Source organism: Platichthys flesus, chromosome 16 (assembly GCF_949316205.1).
Source record: "Platichthys flesus chromosome 16, fPlaFle2.1, whole genome shotgun sequence".
Classification (NCBI taxonomy): domain Eukaryota; kingdom Metazoa; phylum Chordata; class Actinopteri; order Pleuronectiformes; family Pleuronectidae; genus Platichthys; species Platichthys flesus.
The window spans coordinates 22665490-22686749 of NC_084960.1; the positions used below are offsets into that span (position 1 = coordinate 22665490).

At 41.7% G+C, this 21260-nt stretch overlaps 1 protein-coding gene across 2 annotated transcripts in view; it reads left to right on the forward strand.

The window, feature by feature from the left end:
- bcl2l12 (BCL2 like 12) overlaps window positions 1-5256 on the forward strand; it is a 36631-nt gene extending 31375 nt beyond the window's left edge. For both annotated transcript variants that reach the window (XM_062408427.1, XM_062408429.1), the window contains exons 9-12: window positions 2939-3022; window positions 3221-3364; window positions 3440-3601; window positions 3711-5256. The gene's annotated coding sequence lies outside the window, so the exon portion shown is untranslated. The remainder of the gene's footprint in view (window positions 1-2938; window positions 3023-3220; window positions 3365-3439; window positions 3602-3710) is intronic.
- Window positions 5257-21260: the final 16004 nt, after the last annotated feature.

Sequence of the window (21260 nt, forward strand, 5' to 3'; positions counted from 1 at the left end):
GTCTGCCTCCCGAACTGAAAGTGGTAGATTATTCCACAGCAGAGGGGCTTGATGGCTAAAAGCTCTGGCTCCTACTCTACTTTTAGAGACTTTGGGGACGACAAGTAAGCTTGAATTTTTGGAGCGGAGTGCTCTAGTGGGTTGATGGGTACTAACAGCTCTTTAAGGTAAAAAGGCGCTATATTATTAAGGGCCTTGAAGGTGAGGAGGAGAATTTTAAATTCTATTCTAGATTTAACCGGAAGCCAGTGTAGCGATGCTAATACTGGAAAAATGTGCTCTCTTTTCTTGGTTCTCGTCAGGACACGTGCTGCGGCATTTTGGACAAGCTGTAGAGTCTTTAACGACTTAATGCTGTAGCCTGATAATAATGAATTACAATTGTCCAGTCTCGATGTAACAAAGGCATGGACTAGTGTTTCTGCATCTTTTTGTGATAGGACATGTGGAAAAAGGCTGTCCTAGACATTTGTTTTAGGTGACTATTAAAGGACAAATCAGGATCAGATATCACTCCCAAGCTCCTGACTGTTTCATTGGAAGCAAGGGCAATGTCGTCTAGCGCAGCTATATCTTGAGATAATGTATCTCTAAGGTGTTTAGGGCCAAGTATTATAACCTCTGTTTTATCTGAGTTTAATAACAGAAAATTGCGGGTCATCCAGGTTTTTATGACCTTAAGACATGCTCGAAGTTTAGTTAATTGATAACTTTGTTTAGGTTTTAATGACAAGTATAACTGGGTGTCATCCGCATAGCAGTGGGAAATTTACAGAGTGTGTCCTGATAATGTTTCCTAGTTGAAGCATATATAATGAGATTAAAAACATGATTCTGTTACTAGTCCGATATTAGTGGTTGTCATCTAGCTGTCGGGATTTTAACTATTACAACATGTGTTGTTATGGTAGTTTTGGAACCGGGGGTAAAGTGGGACACAAGAGCACTTTTTTAAAGTGGTCCAATCTGTCACTGTCTCTGTGTCACAGCTGCGTCGTTATGGGAAGTCACACACGCTGAGGAGGGGGGCAGAGGGAGAAAGGGGGACAGTGAGATGTATTTATAAACTAGTTCAGAGGTCTCAATCAACACTGTAGGTAGCGGTGCCGGGAGAGTGGAGGACTGTCTACTCGCGTCCAATCACGTAAACAATGTAATATTCTACATTATAACCTCACTTTGTCGAAATTATAACATTAGTAGTAAAGACGTGAAATATAACTATGCTTTGTTCAATAAGAGAAACCTAATTAAATTATAATAGCATCACACATATACAAGATATTTTATTACTCACTGTCCTTTATTTGCATCACAGATCACCAAGAAGCTGTCAGGCTTTGCTAAGGGGACTGCCTTGTGGCTAACATCTGTTAGCAATGAGGTGGGCCAAATCCTCATCAGTGTCCTGACTGCTCAGGAGGGTCCAGCTCTGGACAACATGGCAGCTGGTCTCATCCAGAGAGGACATGGAGAGGATGAAGCACATCTGGTGTGTCCAGAGGAAGCATGTAAAGTGCATTCAGGATGTACCGGGTGTGCTTCTCTATACCCAGACAGGCACCACCACCAAAGAGGGCATTGTTCTGCCTAACTACAGGTGTGCTCGAGGGTCCACATCTCTTGAGTTCTTCCACTTACACGTGAACAGGTTCATTCCAGGTCTGTATGAGTCCCTATACATTGATGAGATTAAATATATAGGGTTCAACATTTTATTATTATTATCATTATTATTATTATTAATACTGCTAACCTGTTCAGTATTAACACTGACAAAACTCTACTTTACATTATTTGTCACATTGTCTCTCTCTTAAAGGACGAGTGCAAACAGCCTTAACTTCCAGCTGTACCTCCTGGAAGGGCTTAATCGATGGAATCAGGACCGTCAAACTGCATCCCTGGCAGGCAATCCTTCCAGCCTGCTCAGTTACTCAGGGGACCTTGTTCACTGTGCCAACACCATGAGTCTCAAGGTGCTTGGAAGGAAAGCTGTGCCCTCTTTTCAGCCCCCTGCTGTTTACACTGGTGAGTTTAACCTTTCCACAAGGATGAGGTGATATTTCATATCCATGAAATATAATAACCTCTTAAGTTAAATTTCTGAAAGCTAATTTTCCTCTTCCTATTCTTTTGTCTGTCCCAGGGGAGCTAATAGGTATTGATAACCTCTTCCGTCAGACTGGAAGGCCCCTGCAGGATATACAGCCTGACTCAGAGGTGACCGAGCAGATGCTGGAGGATGTCTGCACTGAGGAACAGGGAGATGAGGCCTTGAGGATGCTGTCTATGACCCAACCGTTGAGCGGCTGGACCTGTCCTCAGATCCGTCACCTACCAGCTCTTCAACTCCCTCTTCTCTTCTGTGTTTTTATTACCTCCAACAAAGACGTCATTTTTCACTCTTGTCTGTATCTTGGTCCATTTATTTAATTAATTCAATCGTTGATACTGTTGTTTGGTGGTTCTCTTTATAAAGATATCCAGTATTTTTTAATAAATGTATATACTTTTTCTACAAAACTATCTTGTTTATTTTTCCCAATGCACTATGCAAGCATTATAAATATTACCAGCATTACAAGCAGTACAAACCCACTGTTTGAACATTTCACCAATATAAAGTAACTGAGTGACATTTAAGAGATTCATAACAATAGGTAACAGTTTGGGTAAATAGACACATGCTGCTGCCGGGAATCGAACAAGGTACCCTTGGATCCACAGCTGCTTATGCCATACTCAAACAAAGTCTAATTTTGGTCATATTACTCTAATTAATACAATAACCTAGGCATCCTACAACATCTGACAGGCACCAGGTTAAATTTCAATTCCCTGTTCTTTCCATTTCCTCTCTTTTTCCTCTCTCTTTTCTTCCCCTCTTCTTTCCCCCCTCTTCCCCTCCTTTTCTTTTCTTCCCCCACCAAAACAGGCTGTTGTTCCCCAGCTTCACTCTACTGCTTCTCCTCCTAGGCCTGGATGTAGCTCCACTGCAGCAGCATCTGAGCATCATCTGGTAATATTCTCATCACATTTCTTTCACCGTACAATGTCAGTGGATAATTGTGGCTGTGTTGTGATTACACTTACAGTAAAATATATAGCAGTGCTATCAAGAAACCAACAAAAATAACATGCAATAAATACAAATCTAGAGAATGAACAAATTTATAAAAGCGTAACACACTCTACTTAAATTACATTTTATTTCTAGATTGAGTATGAGGACACAGACATGCCCCCTGTCCCATCCGCCCCTCCTGCTGGTTCTCTTCTTCTAAGTTCCACCAGCCTTTCTGCGACTACTTCTCCTAATGCTGGAACTACTGCTGTAGCGCGACGGATGAGTGTTTCTTTGGTACGATTAACCACAGAACCATTTATACTTATGCTATGGATTTGTATTTCTATTCAATTTCTCTTTTTTTCCCAGGCTTTGGATTTTCTGCCCAGGGAGTTGCCTGGCCCATCAGCCGTCACCACCAGCTCAGCCTCCATGCTTCCTCTTCCCACCACCCTCTCGACCACTGTCCCTACAGCCGCACTTTCCTCTGCATCACAGAACACCACCCCAGCAGCACCTGGGCAACATCTGGTGAGTCTTTTGCTGAAGAATTACACTGGGACAGTAATGTTCCTTTTCTGTATTTGCAACTATGTATTTTTTTTTTGTGCTCATTTTGATGTACTCTTATTTTTACCAGGCAGTGGATGAGCGTTGTATTCCTGGAATGGACCGCGTGGATTGCCTGGCTGACTACTTGGTGGGGCTAAGAATTGAAACTGGCCTAACCCTCACCAACCTGCAGGCCAGTACAATTATAGCCCTGTGGCAGAACCTCCTGCCATATGATCGCCAGCGGGTGGAGTATGCTGCACGGCACAAGAGTCGCCTGATAACAGGACGCTTCAGGTGCTCCAAACAGAGAGCTGAATTCACACCAGGTGTGGAGAGCGCGACACGCTGTGTCTTAGGGTCAACAGGATCCCCTGCACAGTGGCCAGACTGTTGTCGCCTGGTAGAGTCCATCTTTATCAAACTGTGCCGCCTCTATAAGAGCCCTAAAAAACAGGGCTCTCAGCTTATGACAAGATGGACTCTCATCATGAATGATTATATCAAAATCAGGGAGCTGGTCCTGGGTAATGGTGTGGTGATGCAGGATACTACACTACAATTTTTTGAGGTCAATCAAACAACCCTCATCCAGTGGCACAACAAGCGCCTGAAGAGGCAGGATTGTAGTATTCTGCTGCAAGGGGTTAAATTGCCTCCCGCTATTCCCATTGCTCCGGTGCCTCTGCCACCTATGCAGTCACGCCCCACTGCTGCACCCCCACATCTTGGCCCCCAACATCAATACCACTTGCCAGAGAGTACAGTAGGAAAGGCAGTGGACAAGAGGAAATCTGTTCGTCCAGCCCCTACAGTCAACTTGCCTCCAGCTATTCATGTTGCTCCTGTGCCTCTCCCATCAGTGCAGTCACGCCCCACTGCTGCACCCCCACAGCTTGGCCCCCAGCATCGATTCCACTTGCCACACACTTCAGCAAGAAAGGCAGCGGACAAGAGAACATTTGCTCTTCCACCCGAACACCCTCATCCTCCAAAGGCTGTCTGCCCAGGATTGCCTTCTCTGGTCACACAGCAGACACATCCGCATAGCTCTGCCCCTATGCCAGTTGTACCCCCACCCATCCCACCCTTTGGTGCATTTGTTTTTTTGCCCCCACAAGTCCCTGCACTGAGGTTGCTTGCTCCCGCTGGCCCCCTCCTGCCCCCATCTCCTGCCCGAAGAAAGTACATTCGGACAACAGAAACAATAAAATGCGGTCAGTGTCATCAGCCCCGGGTTCAGGAAAATGGCCATCGCCAATATTATGGCTCTATATACTGTCCTTTTACAACTGGCATGCCACATGACCAGTGGCTGGAGGACATGCGGAGGAACAGGGCGGCAAAGAAATGATGCCATTCTGTAAATAGTGTAAATAATGTATGTATATAGTTTTAAAAGACAGTGTTATTGCGACAGTCCAGTATTTTTTGTCCTCTATTGCTTGTTGGTTTTCTTTTTTTTGTATGTTTATTAGCCAATACATGAGGATCTCTTTCATTCTTTGTATTTTCATTGTGTTTTTATTACCTCCATCAAAGATGTCATTTTTCACTCTTGTCTGTATCTTGGTACATTTATTTCATTCATTCAATCGTTGATACTGTTGTTTGGTGGTTCTCTTTATAAAGATATCCAGTATTTTTTTAATAAATGTATATACTTTTTCTACAAAACTATCTTGTTTATTTTTCCCAATGTACTATGCAAGCATTATAAATATTACCAGCATTACAAGCAGTACAAACCCACTGTTTGAACATTTCACCAATATAAAGTAACTAAGTGACATTTAAGAGATTCATAACAATAGGTAACAGTTTGGGTAAATAGACACATGCTGCTGCCGGGAATCGAACAAGGTACCCTTGGATCCACAGCTGCTTATGCCATACTCAAACGAAGTCTAATTTTGGTCATATTACTCTAATTAATACAATAACCTAGGCATCCTACAACATCTGACAGGCACCAGGTTAAATTTCAATTCCCTGTTCTTTCCATTTCCTCTCTTTTTCCTCTCTCTTTTCTTCCCCTCTTCTCCCCCCCCCCCCCCCTCTTCCCCTCCTTTTCTTTTCTTCCCCCACCAAAACAGACTGTTGTTCCCCAGCTTTAGCGGAGTGTGTAAAGCAGAGGGGTAGATATCCAAAATTGGAGGGTTCAAGTCCTGGTGAGGGCAGGTATTAAACATTTGCAGAAGGGGACTATTGAACTTTTTCATCATACAACTCTCAATGATTTGAACAACAATATGATTGGCTTATGGAGGACCATACATTACTTAAATATAAATAAATGTATAAGTTAATAAATTAATAAAAAATAAAAAAGGAAATAAATTAATTAATACAAAAATAAATAAATAAATACGTTAATAACAACAGAAACAAATGTCTTAAATATATTTGCACATTTATTTATTTAATCCCTGATTTCTCTTTCGATTTCAGTGTCCTTATGCTAATGAGAAAGGCGGGCCTAATCTCATGTAGGATTGGTCAAAGGAGTGTAATGATCCAGCCCTACTACTTCTCAATCAATCAATCAATCAATCAAATTTTATTTGTATAGCCCATATTCACAAATTACAATTCATCTCATAGGGCTTTAACAGGGTGTGACATTCTCTGTCCTTAACCCTCAGCAAGAGTAAGGAAAAACTAGACATCCCGAAGTACAACCCCAACATGACAAGCCAAGCAGTCCCGCTGCAAGCACAGTCCATGCTCAGCAACCATCTAGACCACGATCCACCATCCAGACCAGATGCCACTCCAGTCCTCAGTCACCGTCCACCGCCGCCCACCAGGACCCATCACAAGCTACCACCGCGGTCCTGGTCCACCGCCCGTGCCCAATGCCAACGCGACACAGGGTCCGCCACCAGCACCACGATCAGCCCACATGACTCAGAATCCGCCACACTGGATCCAACACCGTGACCCCTGGTGCGCGATCCACAAACCGCAATCCATGGTGCGGCCACAGAGGCCCTGGATCTGCGGGTGATAAAGCAAAGGGATTCCGGGGAAGGGGGATAGGGATGGAGAAGAGGAAGGAGAAGCTGGAAAGAGAAGCACCGTGTGTCATGTGTCATAAAATAGAACAAGTAACGTTCTGGCGCACTAATTAGCTCCAACTATAAGCTTTATCGGTAAGCGTGCTGCGTCATTTCCTGTTTTCTTGCCACTGGTGGTGGTCGCTCTGCGAATTAGCTCCGCTGCTAAACACAACTGTTTCCCTGTAGCACTACGGCTAAAATCACCGGTCTGTAGTTAAACACTCGCACATACCAACCCTTATTCTATCGTGCTTAGTGATTCTGTGTTCTGTCTGAGCTCACCTTCGTAGCTACATAGCAGCGATGTCTTCTCTCTCTCCCTGTTGCTCTACTGCTCTCTCTTGCTCCGAGTGTCTAATGTTTACCTACTCCTCTGCCTCCCTTAACAGTAGTGGTACATGTAATAAATGTAGTGTGTTGATAGCGATGGAGGCGAGGCTTAGCGACTTAGAAGCTCGGCTCAGCAGCTTAGAAACTCCGTTAGCTGTAGTTAGCCGGCTCCCGCTAGCCGCGGAGCCACCTAGCTTAGCACGTAGCTTAGCCTTAACGAGCAGTCCCCAGACTAGTCCCGTGCAGCCGGGAGCCCAGGGCAGATGGGTGACGTTCCAGAGGGGGCATAGTGCTAGACTTAGAAAGCCCACGATTAAAGAGCCACCAGCTCACGTTTCAAATAGATTCTCTCCACTCAGCGAGGCACCCGCTGATAAACAAACTCTGATTATTGGCGACTCGGTTCTGAGAAACGTCAGGTTAGCGACACCAGCGACCATAGTTAATTGTATCCCAGGGGCCAGAGCCGGCGACATCGAATCTAAACTTAAGTTAATAGCTAAATCTAAAAAAGGTAAATACAAAAAAATCGTAATTCACGTCGGCAGCAACGACTCCCGGCTTCGTATGTCGGAGGTCACTAAATTGAATGTTGAGTCGGTGTGTGCTTTTGCTAAAACGATGTCGGACACAGTAGTTTTCTCTGGCCCGCTCCCTAATACAACAGGTGATGACATGTTTAGCCGCATGTTGTCTTTTAACCGCTGGCTGTCGAGGTGGTGTCCTGTAAACGGCGTGGGCTTTATAGATAATTGGCTAACTTTTTTGAGAAAACCTGGTCTTGTTAGGAGAGACGGCGTTCATCCCACTTGGGATGGAGCAGCTCTCTTATCTAGGAATATTACTAAGTCTATAACATGACAACCCATAGTTGGGACCAGGAAGCAGAGCTGCAGTGCTAAACACTTCTCTGCGCTCCCTCTGGATCAGTCACAAAACCCCATAGAGATTGTGTCTGTTCACCGTCCGATTAAATTATTGAAATTAAACAATAATAGAGCGAGAACTCCACACAAAAATTTTATACAAATTAAAACAACCTCTGAAACAATACAGGAAACCCAGACTTTTAAATGTGGTCTTTTAAACATTAGATCACTGGAAAAAAAGGCTCTTTTAGTTAATGAAATAGTCTCTGATTACAACATAGATTTATTGTCCCTCACTGAGACGTGGCTGCATCCTGATGATTATGTCAGTCTAAATGAATCTACTCCCCCCAGTCATATCAATTCACAGGTTCCTAGAGAAATTGGGCGAGGAGGTGGAGTTGCTGCTATTTTTAACTCCAGTCTATCAATTAATCCTAAACCTAAACTCAGCTACAAGTCATTTGAATGTCTGGTTCTTAGTCTTCCACGCCAATCCAGGAACCACCAACAGCCAATCATATTTGCTGTAGTTTACCGTGCTCCCAGGGCTTATACTGAATTTTTAAAGGAATTCCCTGAGTTTTTATCAAACTTAGTCCTAAAGACCGATAAAATTATTATTGTTGGTGACTTTAATATTCATGTTGATAATAATAAAGATTGCCTTAGCGTAGCATTTATTTCAATACTAGACTCTATTGGTTTCAGTCAGTGTGTGCACAAACCTACTCATTGTGGTAACCACACACTTGACCTTGTATTATCGTACGGTGTCGCAATTGAAAATTTAACAGTACTTCCGCGCAATCCAGTTCTATCAGACCATAATTTAATAACCTTTGATTTTTCAATAACTGAATATATGCCACTAATAAAAAATTCATTTTCTAGATGTCTACCTGATAGTGCTGTAGCTAAATTTAAGGAAATAATCCCAATTACATTTAAACCCGTATTAGCAGTAGATATAAACAACAAATTCTTTAAAATCCTGAGCTCCATTGAGATCGACCACCTCGTCGATAGCTCTGCAGACTCATTACGATTAACATTAGACTCAATAGCGCCTCTAAAAAAGAAAAATGTCAAACATAGTAAATTAGCTCCGTGGTATAATTCCCAGACAAATGAGTTAAAACAATTATCAAGAAAACTAGAAAGAAAGTGGCGCTCCAGGAACAATGTTGAAAACCTCAGAGACTGGAAGAATAGTGTTAAAGAATATAAAAAGGCTCTCCACAAAGTAAGAGCCGCCTACTATTCAAAACTAATAGAAGAGAATAAAAATAACCCCAGGTTTCTCTTCTGCACTGTAGCCAGGCTGACAGAGAGTCACACCTCCACCGAACCCAGTATTCCTCCATCCCTAAATAGCAATATCTTTATGACCTTTTTTAATGATAAAATTCAAACTATTAGAAATAAAATCAACCATCTCCTGCCCTCAATTGGCACTAATACCCTCCCAACAACAGAGATCTCAGAAACGGCTGAGAATCCTACCCATTACTTAGACAGCTTCTCTCTGATCACCCGTGATCAGTTTACCAAATTAATCTCAGGTTCTAAACCAACAACCTGTATCTTAGATCCCATTCCTACCAACTTACTTAAAGACATTCTGCCCCTAATTGATAGTTCGTTACTTAACATTATCAATCTGTCATTATCATCAGGTTATGTACCACAGTCTTTTAAAATAGCTGTCATCAAACCCCTACTCAAAAAACCCACCCTAGACCCAGAGGTTTTAGCCAATTACAGACCAATATCTAACCTCTCCTTCATTTCTAAAATCTTAGAAAAAGTGGTAGCCAATCAGCTGTGTGAGTTTCTCCAGGAAAATAATATATATGAAGACTTTCAATCGGGGTTTAGAGCCAATCACAGTACAGAGACAGCCTTGGCAAAAGTCACTAATGACCTTTTAATAGCCTCAGATCAGGGACTTGTGTCTGTCCTCGTTCTGTTAGATCTCAGTGCAGCATTCGACACAATTGACCATCAAATTTTATTACAAAGACTAAAACAGTTAATTAACATTAATGGAACCGCCCTTAACTGGTTTAAATCGTATTTTTCTGATCGCTCCCAATTTGTGCAAATTAATGATGAGTCATCTGTGCGCACCAAAGTTAATCATGGTGTTCCACAGGGCTCTGTGCTCGGCCCAATTTTATTCTCATTATATATGCTTCCACTAGGAAACATTATCAGGACACACTCGGTAAATTTCCACTGCTATGCGGATGACACCCAGTTATATTTGTCAATAAAACCTGAACAAAGTAATCAATTAACTAAACTTCGAACATGTCTCAAGGACATAAAAACCTGGATGACCCGCAATTTTCTCTTATTAAACTCAGACAAAACAGAGGTTATAATACTTGGCCCCAAACACCTTAGAGATGCATTATCTAATGATATAGCTGCGCTAGACGACATTGCCCTTGCTTCCAATGAAACAGTCAGGAACTTGGGAGTGATCTTCGATCCTGATTTATCCTTTAATAGTCACTTAAAACAAATTTCTAGGACCGCTTTTTTCCACTTGCGTAATATTTCAAAAATTAGACATGTCCTTTCACAAAAAGATGCAGAAAAACTAGTCCACGCCTTTGTTACATCGAGACTGGACTATTGTAATTCATTATTATCAGGCTCCAGCAGGAAGTCGTTAAAGACTCTACAGCTTGTCCAAAATGCTGCAGCACGTGTCCTGACGAGAACAAAGAGAAGAGAGCACATTTCTCCAATATTAGCATCGCTACACTGGCTTCCAGTTAAATCTAGAATAGAATTTAAAATTCTCCTCCTCACCTTCAAGGCCCTTAATAATATAGCGCCTTTATACCTTAAAGAGCTGTTAATACCTTATAAACCCACTAGAGCACTCCGCTCCCAGAATTCAAGCCTACTTGTCGTCCCTAAATTCTCTAAAAGTAGAGTAGGAGCCAGAGCTTTTAGCCATCAAGCCCCTCGGCTGTGGAATAATCTACCACTTTCAGTTCGGGAGGCAGTCACCATCTGTTCGTTTAAAAGTAGGCTCAAAACCTTCCTTTTTGATAAAGCTTATAGTTAGAGCTAATTAGTGCGCCAGAACGTTACTTGTTCTATTTTATGACACATGACACACGGAGCTTCTCTTTCCAGCTTCTCCTTCCTCTTCTCCATCCCTATCCCCCTTCCCCGGAATCCCTTTGCTTTATCACCCGCAGATCCAGGGCCTCTGTGGCCGCACCATGGATTACGGTTTGTGGATCGCGCACCGGGGGTCGCGGTGTTGGATCCAGTGTGGCAGATTCTGAGTCATGTGGGCTGATCGTGGTGCTGGTGGCGGACCCTGTGTCGCGTTGGCATTGGGCACGGGCGGTGGACCAGGACCGCAGTGGTGGCTTGTGATGGGTCCTCCTGGTGGGCGGCGGTGGACGGTGACTGAGGACTGAAGTGGCGTCTGGTCTGGATGGTGGATCGTGGTCTAGATGGTTGCTGAGCATGGACTGTGCTTCATCAATGCTGCTAGAGACTTTGATTATTGATGATGTTCTCCTGCACGTGGCATCTATTGCACTTCTGTCCGTCCTGGGAGAGGGATCCCTCACATGTGGCTCTCTCTGAGGTTTCTACATATTTTTACCCTGTTAAAAGGGTTTTTTGTAGTTTTTCCTTACTCTTGCTGAGGGTTAAGGACAGAGGATGTCACACCCTGTTAAAGCCCTATGAGATGAATTGTAATTTGTGAATATGGGCTATACAAATAAAATTTGATTGATTGATTGATTGATTAGCAAAAAGGAAGGTTTTGAGCCTACTTTTAAACGAAAAGATGGTGACTGCCTACCGAACTGAAAGTGGTAGATTATTCCACAGCCGAGGGGCTTGATGGCTAAAAGCTCTGGCTCCTACTCTACTTTTAGAGAATTTAGGGACGACAAGTAGGCTTGAATTCTGGGTGCGGAGTGCTCTAGCGGGTTTATAAGGTACTAACAGCTCTTTAAGGTAAAAAGGCTCTATATTATTAAGGGCCTTGAAGGTGAGGAGGAGAATTGTAAATTCTATTCTAGATTTAACTGGAAGCCAGTTTAGCGATGCTAATATTGGAGAAATGTGCTCTCTTCTCTTTGTTCTCGTCAGGACACGTGCTGCGGCATTTTGGACAAGCTGTAGAGTCTTTAACGACTTACTGCTGGAGCCTGATAATAATGAATTACAATAGTCCAGTCTCGATGTAACAAAGGCGTGGACTAGTTTTTCAGCATCTTTTTGTGAAAGGACATTTTTGAAATTTTTGAAATATTACGCAAGTGGAAAAAAGCGGTCCTAGAAATTTGTTTTAAGTGACTATTAAAGGATAAATCAGGATCGAAGATCACTCCCAAGTTCCTGACTGTTTCATTAGAAGCAAGGGCAATGTCGTCTAGCGTAGCTATATCATTAGATAATGCATCTCTAAGGTGTTTGGGGCCAAGTATTATAACCTCTGTTTTGTCTGAGTTTAATAAGAGAAAATTGCGGGTCATCCACGCTTTTATGTCCTTGAGACATGTTCGAAGTTAGTTAATTGATACTTTGTTCAGGTTTTATTGACAAATATAACTGGGTGTCATCCACATAGCAGTGGAAATTTACAGTGTGTGTCCTGATAATGTTTCCTAGTGGAAGCATATATAATGAGAATAAAATTGGGCTGAGCACAGAGCCCTGTGGAACACCATGGTTAACTTTGGTGCGCACAGATGACTCATCATTAATTTGAAAAAATTGGGAGCGATCAGAAAAATACGATTTAAACTAGTCAAGGGCGGTTCCATTAATGTTAATTAACTGTTTGAGTCTTTGTAATAAAATTTGATGGTCAATTGTGTTGAATGCTGCACTGAGATCTAACAGAACGAGGACAGACACAAGTCCCTGATCTGAGGCTATTAAAAGGTCATTAGTGACTTTTGCCAAGGCTGTCTCTGTACTGTGATTGGCTCTAAACCCTGATTGAAAGTCTTCATATATATTATTTTCCTGGAGAAACTCACACAGCTGATTGGCAACAACTTTTTCTAAGATTTTAGAAATGAAGGGGAGATTAGATATTGGCCTGTAATTGGCTAAAACCTCTGGGTCTAGGGTGGGTTTTTTGAGTAGGGGTTTGGTGACAGCTATTTTAAAAGACTGTGGTACATAACCTGATGATAATGACAGATTGATAATGTTAAGTAACAAACTATCAATTAGGGGCAGAATTTCTTTAAGTGATTTTGTAGGAATGGGATCTAAGATACAGGTTGTTGGTTTAGAACCTGAGATTAATTTGGTAAACTGATCACGGGTGATCAGAGAGAAGCTGTCTAAGTAATGGGTAGGATTCTCAGCCGTTTCTGAGATCTCTGTTGTTGGGAGGGTATTAGTGCCAATTGAGGGCAGGAGATGGTTGATTTTGTTTCTAATAGTTATAATTTTATCATTAAAAAAGGTCATAAAGATATTGCTATTTAGGGATCGAGGAATACTGGGTTTAGTGGAGGTGTGACTCTCTGTCAGCCTGGCTACAGTGCTGAAGAGAAACCTGGGGTTGTTTTTTATTCTCTTCTATTAGTTTTGTGGAGAGCCTTTTTATATTCTTTAACACTATTCTTCCAGTATATTAGATTTTCAACATTGTTGCTGGAGCGCCACTTCCTTTCTAGTTTTCTTGATAATTGTTTTAACTCATTTGTCTGGGAATTATACCACGGAGCTAATTTACTATGTTTGACATTTTTCTTTTTTAAGAGGCGCTATTGAGTCTAATGTTAATCGTAATGACTCTGCAGAGCTATCAACGAGGTTGTCGATCTCAATGGAGCTCAGGGTTTTAAAGAATTTGTTGTTTATATCTACTGCTAATACGGGTTTAAATGTAATTGGGATTATTTCCTTGAATTTAGCTACAGCACTATCAGGTAGACATCTAGAAAAGGAATTTTTTATTAGTGGCATATATTCAGTTATTGAAAAATCAAAGGTTATTAAATTATGGTCTGATAGAACTGGATTGCGCGGAAGTACTGTTAAATTTTCAATTCCGACACCGTACGATAATACAAGGTCAAGTGTGTGGTTACCACAATGAGTAGGTTTGTGCACACACTGACTGAAACCAATAGAGTCTAGTATTGAAATAAATGCTATGCTAAGGCAATCTTTATTATTATCAACATGAATATTAAAGTCACCAACAATAATAATTTTATCGGTCTTTAGGACTAAGTTTGATAAAAACTCAGGGAATTACTTTAAAAATTCAGTATAAGCCCTGGGAGCACGGTAAACTACGGCAAATATAATTGGCTGTTGGTGGTTCCTGGATTGGCGTGGAAGACTAAGAACCAGACATTCAAATGATATGACTGGTGGGAGTAGATTCATTTAGACTGACATATTCATCAGGATGCTGCCAAGTCTCAGTGAAGGACAATAAATCTATGTTGTAATCAGAGACTATTTCATTAACTAAAAGAGCCTTTTTTGCCAGTGATCTAATGTTTAAAAGACCACATTCTCGCTCTGTTATTGTTTAATTTCAATAATTTAATCGGACGGTGAACAGACACAATCTCTATGGGGTTTTGTGACTGATCCAGAGGGAGCGCAGAGAAGTGTTTAGCACTGCAGCTCTGCTTCCTGGTCCCGACTATGGGTTGTCATGTTATAGACTTATAACATTCCTAGATATTCCTAGATAAGAAAGCTGCTCTATCCCAAGTGGGATGAACGCCGTCTCTCCTAACAATACCAGGTCTTCTCAAAGAAGTTTGCCAATTATCTATAAAGCCCACACCGTTTACAGGACACCACCTGGACAGCCAGCTGTTAAAAGACAACATGCGGCTAAACATGTCATCACCTGTTGTATTAGGTAGCGGGCCAGAGAAAACTACTGTGTCCGCCATCTTTTTAGCAAAAGCACACAACAACTCAACATTAAATTTAGTGACCTCCGACATACGAAGCCGGGAGTTGTTGCTGCCGACGTGAATTACGATTTTATTGTATTTACCTTTTTTAGTTTTAGCCATTAACTTAAGTTTGGATTCTATGTCGCCGGCTCTGGCCCCTGGGATACAATTAACTATAGTCGCTGGTGTCGCTAACCTGACGTTTCTCAGAACCGAGTCGCCAATAATCAGAGTTTGTTTATCAGCGGGTGCCTCGCTGAGAGGAGCGAATCTATTTGAAACGTGAGCTGGTGGCTCTTTAATCGTGGGCTTTTTAAGTCTAGCACTATGCCCCCTATGGAACGTCACCCATCTGCCCTGGGCTCCCGGCTGCACAGGACTAGTCTGGGGACTGCTCGTAAAGGCTAAGCTACGTGCTAAACAAAGTGGCTCCGCGGCCAGCGGGAGCCGGCTTACTACAGCTAACAGAGTTTCTAAGCTGCTGAGCTAAGCTTCTAAGTCGCCAAGCCGAGCCTCCATCGCTATCAACACACTACATTTATTACATGTACCACTATTGTTAAGGGAGGCAGAGGAGTAGGTAAACATTAGACACTCGAAGCAAGAGAGAGCAGTGGAGCAACAGGGAGAGAGAGAAGACATCGCTGCTATAGAGCTATGAGGGTGAGCTCAAACAGAACACAGAATCACTAAGCACGATAGAATAAGGGTTTGTATGTGCGAGTGTTTAACTACAGACCGGTGATTTTAGCCGTAGTGCTACAGAGAAACAGTTGTGTTTAGCAGCGGAGCTAATTCGCAGAGCGACCACTACCAGTGGCAAGAAAACAGGAAATGACGCAGCACGCTTAGCCTGACGCAGCACGCTTACCTAACTGTTACGGTTCATTGTTTCTGAAAAACAATGAACCGTAACGGCTACTGGACACCTATGGAAGTAAATCTGTGTCATCGGGATTTGAAACAAAAAAGACATTGAATTTCTAGCACTGAATATTTATGCATGGGAATTATGTATTTGAATGTTTTTCAACGTTTAAAATTCAACCGCAAAAAATTCAACCTCAAAAAATTCAAGCTCAAAAAATTCAAACGCAAAAAATTCAACCTCAAAAATTCAACCTCAAAAAATTCAACCTCAAAAAATTAAACTGCAACATCCGGGGATCCAAGGAGGAGCAATCGATTCCAGATTCAAGATCGGGAGCGTGCGTCAAGCAACGAGAGCGAGCGGGAGTGACCGACACCAATGCAGCTTTGACTTGTCAGCTAGTGTGACGGTCTCTGTTTTGCTCTGCTGCTATTTCTATGTACTTCACTGGAGTCAGGTTTAATGGAAGCAGTGTAACTTTATTCTGCAACCAGGAACATCTGCAACATATATGGGACAAACAGCCAGTCATCGATAGCGCGAGCACCTGCTTCTGCGCAACACGTGGTCGTATAGTGGTAGACAATTTACATTTACAACATACCTGCAACATATATGGGACAAACAGCCAGTCATCTACAAAAGAAAGTTGCATATTACTTTACAGGTTTCATACACTAACCATAAACTAACTAAAACACTAACACGAAAGAAAGACAACCTACCGATAGCGCGAGCACCTGCTTCTGCGGTAAAAACAAAGTGCGCCAGACTTAATCCCCCAGAAGCTCCCGCGATAGGTTTTCAAAATAAAAGACACGGCAAAATAAAAGAAATACATAAAAACAGTGACTGCTGTCCCACATTGAACAGGATTTAACAAACAACATATTTACACCGTTACACTAGCACAGTGACTAGCCATGTCCAACAATGGTGCTTCGGTGAGTGTTTAAACTCTTCTATATGCCATCGGTGTAGTTTGTTTCTGTAAGATGTAGTAATAGACAGCTGACATGTGTACATTCACGGACTTTATTGGACATAAACTAAGTGGAACTTAAACGAGATGACGTTCGGATTTTTTTTTTCCGAACGGGCCAGTGACTGGCATGGGTAACGCCAGGATTTCAATTTTGGATGGGCCACTATTTAATAGGAAAAATAATACTTATTATATGATCCCTGCCTGACTTGTGTATCTGCTGTAGACGAGCTTTAACAGCGCGGTGCGCCGCTCTCTCTCCTGTTAAAAGTGAATGTCGCTCACCCAGCTATCTCTCTCTCTTTCTCGCTCCACTGTCTCTCTCTCCTGTTACGACATGTGTTAAACCAAATGCACGAAAAGCCAAATCAAATCAGAAATACGTAGACCACTTCTTTTTAACTCGCATACATATTTATTTTCATCAATGCTGCCTACCACACAATCAAATCCGAACATCCCTTCCTCTGTTTGGAAAAGACGGTCACTCGGTGTCGACGTCGGGACACAATATTGCTCTGATGTTGCATGTCGAAGGTGAGTTAGCTTCAGCGTTGTCAGAGCTGTCAAAGCGTCTTGGTGTAACGTGTCTCCCACATACCTGGGACACCGTTCTCCACCGGCGGCGTGAGGGCGGAGGACGGGCACGGCTGGGCTGGGGAACTTTATTTTGAAAGGTTTCCCGGCCCTGTCAGCTGTTTTAAGACACGTCACACCAAGACGCTTTGACAGCTCTGACAACGCTGAAGCTACAGCCGAAACAGTAAGGACAGGGCCGGTCTTTCCTACAGGCGACATAGGCGGTTGCCTAGGGAGCCACTCAGAGGGGGGCGCCAAAAACTGCGCCGAGGCAAAAAATAAAAATATATATATATATATTTTTTTGCTAGGCAGAGTTTTTTTGCGCCCCCTTCTATATGTGGTATGGTGCAAAATAATGTATTTAATTACTTTAACAGTAATTTAAGTAGTTTCATAAGAGAAATCAGTAAATGACAGCAGCACTCAGGTGGAACGTTTGGCACGGGAGCAGTTGCACCCCGTCCTGTCTCTTTAGGGGTAACGTCCGCCCACATGCCAGGTGTAGTCTGGATGAGGAGCTGAATGCTCTGTGTCGTTATTGCTGCTGCATTCATTCTGTATTCTACAGCTTAGTAGTGGGTCAGAGTCACCTACGGTAGCTCCTAAAGCTTCGCTTGATCACCACGAGTGTCATTGAGACAGGTTGTGTTGTTTTGATTGTCTACTTAGACTGGTTAAACTTTGAAACTCTGCTGGGCAGTGAGGATTGATACTCGCGCACTAGGTGGGCGGGGCTACATTCGCCTGTATAGGTGTTTAATTTACCTGCTCGTCGTCTTGCAGGCGGGTCGCGATAGTATATTGTTTACTTTACAGTGTGTAGCGCCAGAAGTGACGCTTACCTAGAGCGCCAAATGTGCTAGGGCCGGCCCTGAGTAAGTAGGTATGATTACATCCTATCCTTACTTCTCTGATCACAAGAAACTAAAACTATAATACCCGAAATGAATTTAATAAATCAAAATTTAGGTTAAAAAAATAGTTAGGCCTATTTTAATTTTTGTCAGCTGGGCCAGTGAAAATACACAAGGGGCCAGTAGGGAAATTGTTTTATGTTTAACCCTGGACATATACACATTATAGAGTGGCCACGGTTTATTCATTGCGTTTACATGGACATTATTAACCCCGCAGCGTAATGACCATAGCAGCGGCTTTAGCGGGGCATGCGCAGACGCATCTCCCCGACAGTAACCCGGTTATGCTTTTTACATGCACAAGTAACCGGGGAACTGATGGAGTTCCCCGGGTCTGGTTACGGGTTACGAGAAATCCGACTATAACCGGGGTACGGTGTCCCGTACGACCAACAGTATGAATCAATTATAAGAAGAACGGCTTGGCCGCTAAGATAATGCTTGACATAAATTCTGGCGCTATAGCCTGTCTGATTATTTTAAAATAATGTATATTATACTTGTACTACTGATTTGTTATATCCTTCCTTTGTTTTTTTAGGGCTGCATTTGTGATTACAGGGTAACGTTAGTCAGGATGACATTATTGAGTCAGCAAGGCGGTTATTAGATTTAGTAACCTCTTCTGAGAGACACCGGGGAGCAGAGGCCACAAATCAAGATATGAGGTTTAGTATTAAACTGCAATTCATGTACATAGGTCTTACTTTTACTTATACATTCTATAGGCTACTTGTTGATTATGAGGCCTAATATATATTTTTGGATCCAATCCTGCAGAGAACAGAGGCAGGGGCATGGGAGTTCAGCCCTTCAGCCACAAAGACCCTTGCTTCAAGCAGAAATGACCAGGTAAAGAAAAATTTGCTATTTTAAATGCAAATCTATACTTTGTAATGGTGTCAATTTGTACAGTCAATATTCCACCTGCTACCTACAGTAAGTAATGAGATACATAGCATTGTGTAGCATTATCAGCTTCTTACTAATATTGCAGACATCAAAATGTAAGTGTTTTTTGTGACCTTTCAGTAAAATATATATAGGGACCTGTTTCACTTATGGCTAATGTGAAATTTATATAAGAAAAGTAAAAAAATATATCATAGGTTTCAAAGGTCTAAATCATTGCCTGCAACACTTTACTGGAACCTGATGACAGTATGCAGTAGAATGCCAAGTTTTTCTATATCCATCTGTCATGCAAGAGCTTTTTTGTCAACCTTTTAATGTAGTTAGTAAAAACATCTAAACTTGTTTTCTACAGGTCCTTCCCAGGTATTTTTACCAAGGCCAGAGGAAAGAGGCGCTTTCCTGCAGCAAACCTTGTTCCGGTCAAGAGAGCTAAACCAGTTGAAGTGGCTTTCTATTTGCTACCAAAGCCATGTGAAAAAACTCCAAAAGAGCAGGAGCAAATAGTCCATATGCAGGCAGGGTTGGGCCGTAGGACTACTCATCTAGATGAGAGCACAACACATGAAGAGGTAGTAATATGCAATTAGTAAATTACCGTAGTCTAGCTTGTATTTTAATATGCTATGAAGTTCATGAAAAACAATTACATTAATTAATTGTGGGCACACATTAAACAATTTATTTTGTAGATCTAAATATACAGTCATGTTTGCTCAAGTGAAATGGAGAAAACTGTGGGTTACCTCTGGTGCTTTAAAAGTTATAATCTGTTAATCATAATCTGTAAGAATTGAGATAAACTTTTTTTCACCCGTAAGCACAAATACAGTCAAAACTGAGTTTTTACCCCAAAGGGCGTACACCTAATCCGTTTTCCAACATTTGCGTATTGACAGAATGCCAAATATCTAACTCCAATGCACTTTTCTGATTACCAAATAGCATCGCAACTAGTCAGATCTGATTCAACTTGGACAATTCTGAGTTGGGGACAGCCCTAATAACAGCACCACAAATTGTATTCATAGAAAACAAATTTGGCATGGATTTTAATGTTGCCATTTGATCTAATCAAGCTATACTTTTTTGAGTGTTGAGGTTAAATACACTTGTATGATTTTTGCAGTTATGTGATGCCCTCAACATTCTATTTCCAAAACTGGGAAATGTCACTGGTGGATGGCTGCTTTATAAAGCTTCAGGTAGGTTTGTTTGTGTTGCTCATATGTTAAAAAAAAAAAAAAAAAAAAAAAGTACATGTGCAGCAGCTAACTGCACATCATGCACTGAAGACTGTTCAATTGTATTAATTCATATTAATTACAGATGGTTCCCTAATAAAACTTCCTGCAAATCAAAAACTGTAAATTGTTTAATTGTAATTACTGTATTTGAAAAAGTCAAGTAAAATAGAAATAGATAGGGGGCTTTTTCAGTTTAGACTGTACTCAAAAAGTCTAGTTACTTTGACTTAACTTAAATATATATTATATATCCAATACACTGTGAAAAGTTTGCAATCTAATTTTCATTTGCAATGTTTTCCACAGCTGGATGGGGACAACGAAAGCTCTCTGTTGTGCCTCCTGAAGATAGTGGCTATTCAGGCAGGTTCTTGAAGGCTATGGGTCGTTGCGTTAAAAATCTGTTCATAGCCCTAATTCAAGAAGAACTTAACACAGATCCCCTACCACACAATGATGAAGCATTCAGGAGCATGCCAAAAGCCACTTGTCAGAAATGTGGCGTAGCAATTCCCCTTCCACTCCTGACAGAACACATCAAGTCTTGTGATGTCATTGATGTTGACAATAACCTGACTAATGTGGATAGCGGTGAGCCTGAAGAGAGAAAATGTAAGAATTCTTTGTTTAAGATTCTGTTAACATATTACATAGCATTCATAAAATTAATTCAGAAACATTTTCTTTTAAAATATCATTGTTCTTTCTTGTAACTATATTTCTCAACAGCAGATATGCAGGAGTGTCCTGTCTGCGCAGAAATGTTCGCCACTGATTTTATTGAGGTACACGCTTCAGCCTGCGGGGAAAGGTATCCATTTACTTGTTCATGTTTTTTCTGTCAATGGCAATTATCTTACTCTTTGTGCAAGTGTAACACAAAAATATGTTTATGTGGCTAGAGCAGGGAATGAAGTGAGGCATG